Source organism: Lepus europaeus, chromosome 1 (assembly GCF_033115175.1).
Source record: "Lepus europaeus isolate LE1 chromosome 1, mLepTim1.pri, whole genome shotgun sequence".
NCBI classification, from domain to species: Eukaryota; Metazoa; Chordata; class Mammalia; order Lagomorpha; family Leporidae; genus Lepus; species Lepus europaeus.
The window spans coordinates 97850137-97857461 of record NC_084827.1 but is presented as its reverse complement, the minus strand read 5'-3'; the positions used below and the strand labels follow the sequence as shown (position 1 = coordinate 97857461).

The 7325-nt window shown below is 38.5% G+C and overlaps 1 pseudogene; it reads right to left on the bottom strand.

Moving 5' to 3' along the window:
• Positions 1-404: 404 nt before the first annotated feature.
• LOC133762994 (nucleophosmin-like) overlaps positions 405-7325 on the bottom strand; it is a 111706-nt pseudogene continuing 104785 nt past the window's right edge.

Below are 7325 nucleotides of genomic sequence, written 5' to 3'. Positions count from 1 at the left end.
AAAATTTAGATATGTATCAATGAATTTGAGGTCCAGTAATAAAAAGATTGAGGATCTTCTATCACTGGGTAAAAGATAATTTTTGTGATTTTTTTTTTACTTTATTAAAATACTGAGTTTACTTTTCATGTATATTTTTGTCTCCCCACCATTTCCATGTGTGACCACCACTACTATCCTATATTAACATCCCATCCATATTTAACACCAAGCAAAGGGTGAACTTCGTCTTTAAAAACTGAGCAGACATTTTGGACAACACATCCTTGGCAATGGAACCTGGACAATATTTACCAAACATAGAAAGTTCTCACATTGTGTTGTTAAAAAGGACAGTCAGATATCAACTGTTAACATAAATGAAATATGATAGAAAATTTTCACAAATTGTATAAACTATTATCCTAAAAAGACTTCCTTCACTGCCAAATATCTTGAATAGTCTCCTGGCCAGCCATCTGGAAGCAATTCTTCACATAATCAATGAATCTGGCTTTCACTGTGGGAAGAGAACCACCTTTTTCTATATCCTTGCCTGGGTTTTTGCTTTAATGTTGTCCGTAGAACTAGGTCCTGTCGATTTTTTAGGAGGTTTTTTTCCCCTGTATTTTTTTTTTTCCCAAGAATTATCAGATTTTTTATCTTGGTGTTGATGGTTTTGAGTCTTTTATTCTGATTTGATTTTTGTGCATTTTTGGCTGGGGTATCTGTATAGATTTATTCACTGGAGCTTTTTCTTCAGTTTCTTCATCAGAATTTCCTTCTTTTTCTTCTTCCTCCTCCACTTCCTCTCCCTCCTCCCTCTCCTCTCTCTCCTCCCCTTCTCCTCCTTCCCCTCCTCCTCCCCTTCCCTTCCTCTTCCTCTTCCTCCTTCTTCCTCTGCAGCAAGCTTCACGTTCTTCTGTGGTACCTTGCTGCCACCTCCAGGGACAGATCGGTTTCCAGATACACTTCATAGTCTCACTTCCTCCTATTCACCTTCTGGCTCTGCATCTTCCTCTACAGCTACTAAGTGCTGTCCACTAATATGCACAGACCCTGAACCACACTTCAACCTTAAGACCAAAGAGAAACCATTGGCTGTACTGACATTTTCAAAGTTGCCAGTGTGACTCTAATTGGACTTGCCTTCAGAATTCACTGCCTCTGCTTCAACAATGTGCAATTCATCCTTTGCATCAACACCAACAATGACCATTCTTAAAGACAACTAGTGCTCATTTTCATCATTGTCCACTTTAAAGTGATAATCTTTTTCAGCCTTTAGTTCACAACCAAAAAGATCGCTCTGAGGCATCAGGGGGCTCATGTTACTGTCCATCATATATTCCACGGTGGGATGAACTTAGGTGGGATAGAAGGCAGATGGAGAGAAGATGCCCACTACTAAAAGTACAGCTACCTGGGATGGATTCATACTTGGGAAGGCAATTTTTGTGATCTTAAGAAGTTATTATTTTAATTGGGCATATTTAGAGAGTATAGTGTAATAATTCAATATAAGTATAATGCATAATGGTCAAAATAGGTTAGTAAGCATTTCCTTCTCCTTAGACATTTGAAAATTTTTGCTTAAGCCTTAATACTTGCACATATTTTTGATATTTCTATAAGTATACAACATATGTATTGATCATATGTATTGATCAAATCAGGTCAGTTAACATTTCCATGTCCTTATGATTGCTTTATATTTAGCACCATTGAGACTTTCCTACTTATTCATAAAATATATAGTAGATTATTGAGAACTATAGTCATTCCATTGTGCTGTAGAATACTAGAACCTATTGTTTGTGTCTGTGTTTTGTTACCTGTACCTACATTGTGATCTAGTTAGTTCTGGATAAATACCCAAAAGAAAATCAATAATGAAATAAGTGAAAGAGATACCTGCCTTATCACCTTTATAGCAGCACTACTCACAACAGTATTGATAACCTACATGTTTACTGACAGGTGAATGGATAATGAATGCGTGGTTTATATACATAATGGAATATCAGTCAGCCATAAAAAGAGTGATATTGTGTCAAATGAATGGATATGGAAAACATGTTAATGAAACAATCAGACACAGAAAGATAAATACTCCATGTCCTCTCTCATATACAGAAAGTTAAAAAAATAGGTCAATATGAATATAGAATAATGTTTATTAGGGGAAGTTTGCATACATTTATAAGATAAATCACTGCTACAATAAAAATATTTGGGGAAAATCCTTAAAATTTCTAACTTATCACTTATAAAATAGACTCTTGGCAAAATCAACCCTAACAGTCTCAGAAAAAAGTGTGGATAAATGCAGGGAGAAAAGCAGAAGTACTATTTTATATTTATTTGTTAGTCTAAAATGCATTACACACAATGAAGGATCTAACTTGCATATAACTCTCAAACTAACTTAGAAAACAGATGTAAATTTGATCTTTATATTGTTTTTAAAAAGATTTAATCATTATTTATTTGAAAGGCAAAGTTAAGGAGGTAGAGCGAGTGAGCGAGAGAGAGAGAGAGAGGATCCTCCATCTGTTGATTCACTCCCCAAATGGCCACAACAGTCAGGAGCCTGTAACCCCATCTAGGTCTCTGACTTGAGTGGCAGGGGAACAAATACTTGGAGCATCTTCTGCTGCTTTTCCACATGCATTAGCAGGGAGCTGGATAGGAAGTGGAACCACCAGAACTGGAACCAGTGCTCATATGAGACGCTGGCATCACAGGCCGTGGCTTAAGCTGTTGGCCACAATGTCAGCTCCTAAATTTAGTTTATCTACTCTTAGAGTAATAAACCTTTAATATCATACTATCCAGAAGCTCTTGACATCTCCTACCCTGGATATTGTAATATTCTCATAAATTTTCTCCCTGTTTTCCTCTTGGTTCTCACCTCTTGAAGTCTATTGTGTTATGCATTGCAACCAGAAATTGCAACTTTGAAAATGTAAGTCAGGGAATGTCACCCTTCGCTGGAATCCCCCAGTGACTTTTCACAATGTGGCTACCACTCACTGATTCACTCACTCAGCCTTTGGTCTCTTTGCCATTGCTGTATTCCTGATTAGAAGACACGTTCCTAGGTGGCTCACTCCCTTGCTTCTTCTTGGAGTCCAATTAAATGCCATCTTCTCTGAGAGACATCAGTGCATTATTTACATAGATAGGCAGTCATTCCCTTCTCCAAACACCCTGTGAGTCTCTCCTGCATGACCTCATATTCATACACTTTTTTTCTATTTCCCCCACTAAATCCTAATCATTGAATTTTTAAAATATTTTAAGATTTATTTATTTATTTGAAAGCAAATCAACGAGAACAGGCATTGCTAAATGAGAACATCTGTCAGATCTGGGCCCAACCAAAGCCAGTAGTCAGTATCTCCATCTTGATCTTGCACGTGGGTGCAGGAGATGGCTTACTTGGGCTATCTTTCATTGCTTTCCCAGCACAAAGCTGGAGGAGAAACATAACTCTGATATGGGATACCAGTATCACAATCGGCAGCTTAACCCACTGTGCACAACACCAGCCCTCATAAGCATTGTTGTTGACCCTGTATCCCAATGACTCTTGGGAAAGTGTGGCACAGGGTAGATACCCAGTGATGAAAATATAGAGGATGGCCGGTGCCGCGGCTCAAGGCTAATCCTCCGCCTGCAGCGCCGGCACTCCAGGTTCTAGTCCCAGTTGGGGTGCCGGATTCTGTTCCGGTTGCTCCTCTTCCAGTCCAGCTCTCTGCTGTGGCCCGGGAGTACAGTGGAGGATGGCCCTGGTCCTGGGGCCCTACACCCGCATGGGAGACCAGGAGAAGCACCTGGCTCCTGGCTTCGGATCAGTGTGCGCCGGCCACAGCGGCCATTGGAGGGTGAACCAAAGGCAAAAAGGAAGACCTTTCTCTCTGTCTCTCTCTCTCTCTCTCACTGTCCACTCTGCCTGTCAAAAAAAAAAAAAAAAAGAAAATATAGAAGAAAAATAATTCTTGAATATACAAAAGTTTAAAAAAATTACGAAAAGTCATAAGCAAAGTCAAAAAACCACTGTTAAATGGTATTTTTTTTTTACTATAAAAGAAATTTCACACTGAATTCTTTTTTTTTTATTATTTTTTATTTTTGACAGGCAGAGTGGACAGTGAGAGAGAGACAGAGAGAAAGGTCTTCCTTTTGCCGTTGGTTCACCCTCCAATGGCCGCCGCGGTAGCGCGCTGCGGCCGGCGCACCGCGCTGTTCCGATGGCAGGAGCCAGGTGCTTCTCCTGGTCTCCCATGTGGGTGCAGGGCCGGACTTGGGCCATCCTCCACTGCACTCCCGGGCCACAGCAGAGAGCTGGCCTGGAAGAGGGGCAACCGGGACAGGATCGGTGCCCCGACCGGGACTAGAACCTGGTGTGCCGGCACCGCAAGGCGGAGGATTAGCCTGTTGAGCCACGGCGCCGGCCTGAATTCTTTTTTTGAAATATACTTTTGCTTTATTTATTCTTTTTCTCCCCAGAAACCTTTTATTTAAGGAATACAAACTTCATAGATTTCATAATTACAACTTTAGGAACATGGTGACAATCCTTTTGTAAAAGATCACAATAAACATGTAACTAGGCAATGAAAAGAAAAAGCAATGATAATTTCCAAAAAATATATGATAAGATCTGAAAACTCACAAGTAACCAGGGAAATCGAAGCAGAAATGTCATTTCTCATCAGTAAGTTCAAGGAACATTAAGGAGTGTGACTGCCTATGGGAATGGCAGGAATCAACTAGATAGGAAACATCACAGAGTCTTGGTGGCAGGACACTTTAGTGAGAGTAGTTTGGGTGGTGATACGAAAATATTTTTTGACACTAAAAATGGTATCTGTTGTACTTTAGAAATCCTTGTTGTGGAAAAACTTACACACAAGTAGACAGCACTTACATGGATTAGGCCCATCTTTGGCCCATTTAGTTCCTTGAAACAGTGGACACATGGAAGCAAATTATATGTCCCAATGATAAATTGATTAACTAGGACAGCATGCTGGCATATTTATTCAGGCCTCTGTTCAAATACCCCTTCCTACTTTCTTATCTCCCTATCTAATGTAAGCTCCAGATTTTGTTTTGTTTCACAATGTGTGGAGTGCTCAAATATTTGTTAAAAGAAATCTATCAGTACTGTCATAAAAGGATACTCATAATATGTTGTCAAGAGAAAAAAAGCAAATCATAGAATGATGTGTTTATATTTTAATTTGTAGAAAAATCTGTGTGTATAAATGTATTTGTTTTTATGTGAAGATATCTGCAAGAAATATAAACCAATCTATTAGAAAATGCTTCCTTCAAAAAACTGGAATAGAGGATCTAACCCTTTTGCCTTATATCTTTACATTGCTTGTTTGTTCTAAAAGATTTGCTCATCTATTTGTAAGTAGAGTGATGGGGGCTAAGGGGGAGCAAAGGAGAGAGAGAGAGAGAGAGTGAGCAAGTATGATCTTCCATCCACTGGTTCACTCCCCAAATGCCCACAACAGCCCAGACAGACTGAACCAAGCCAAAGCCAGGAGCCAGGAACTCCATGTGGATCTCCCAAGTGGGTGGCTGGGGCCCAAGTACTTGGGCCATCATGCTGCCTTTTCAGGTGCACTAGCAGGAAACTGGATTGGAAGCAGAGCAGCCAGGACTCACACTGCTGCTCCAATATGGCATAAAGGTGCTGCAAGCTATATAGTTTAACCCACCATATCATGCCACACGACCCAACACTGTTTATTTTTTAACAAAAAGCATGTATTTATTTGAAACAAAAAAAACTAAGAATAATGAAATATTGACTCATTTTTAAAATACATGTTAAAACCTGTCATTATTGATATTCTTTCAACAATTTCAAAATGGGGTTGATGTTTGGAGCTTTAATTTTATTTTAGTCAATTTTCTTTTCAGAGAATAAGTCGCTGATGGAGATTATAGTTGATATATGTGTGAAAATGCACAAAGGTGTATGCATATGAAATGTTGCCTCTTATGCTACCCCTACTTGAGAGATGTGGGACATTTTCTCCCCAAAGTTGGAGGATTTATGGTGTGCATAAGGGAGTGGAGGGCCCTAACTTTTTCATTTTTTATTTCCATAATTAGCATGCTCCCTATCACTGCAAAAGGTGCAATATTAACAGAGAATCTGAATGGCAATAGCATGTTCAGTATCTAATAGGCTGTATTAATTTATGGAACTGATATTATTACCCTTATTTTCTCTATATTGTTATTCTGTGCTTACCTTGAGGAAACTTACTTTATACCAGTGTTTTTAAAAACAGATTAAAATATGAAGGATTTAATGTGAAATTTTTCCTTCTCCTTGATGGATACTTACCACATATTTTCTGTGGGCTCAGTTGTACCAGAAATTTCCAAGAGGCTTACTCATACACTGACTCAATGTATGCATAAAGTATTTAGAAATGTGCTTGAACGCTTACAAGTATTAACTACTAATGTTATATACAATAAGGTAGAGACTGTTGCTATTGTACATAAAAGACCACTGAGACACTGAATTTTAAGCGGCTTTCCCAAGATTACATAATTAACAATTACATTACCAGGATTTGAACAGAGCCCATCTGACTCCTGCTTCCCCACTCATGCAAATTCCACACTTCTTTTCAGTAAAAGAAATTTAACTTATGCTACATTGTGTCATGAAAATGACTCAGATTACTTGTACCTTAAAGGAAGATGAGACCAATAAGAACACACAAAAATCAGCTCGCTTGCTGTATTATGTCAGAAAATCCTGAAGAAGTCCAAGAACTAGCCACTCTATCATTAGAAGAAATTATTCTATCCCAAACTTGAAAAGCATTCTTGTGTGTGATGTAAGAAAGTAGGCTTTAAGTATAAGAGAGTCATGTTGCAAAATAATCTGAGGTTGAAAAGGAAAGGGATTTTTTTAGACTGGTGGATTGTAATTACCCAATTGGAATATTAATTCCATTTGTCTTCCTTTGAAAGTTGTTTCATCTTTTGTTTCACTCCTTAGTGGTACATCCAATTACTGAAAACAGGATGTGCCTATAAAAAAAATCCAATTCCCAGCATTGAGGAGCAAATGCTCATCTACTACTAATTGTTGTCATTGAAACTGTGTACCACAAAAAGCCAAAACAGGGACTGGTAATGTTAATAAGTAACAAAACAAAACTTACTATATTGTGCAACAAGAGAAACAGGGAAGATACATTTCAAAGTTCAGGGTTTTTTTCCCCCAAGAACTGAGACTACTAAATGAAAATAAACTATGAAGAGTTAGTTGTACTTGTCAGCATCATTCCATTTAA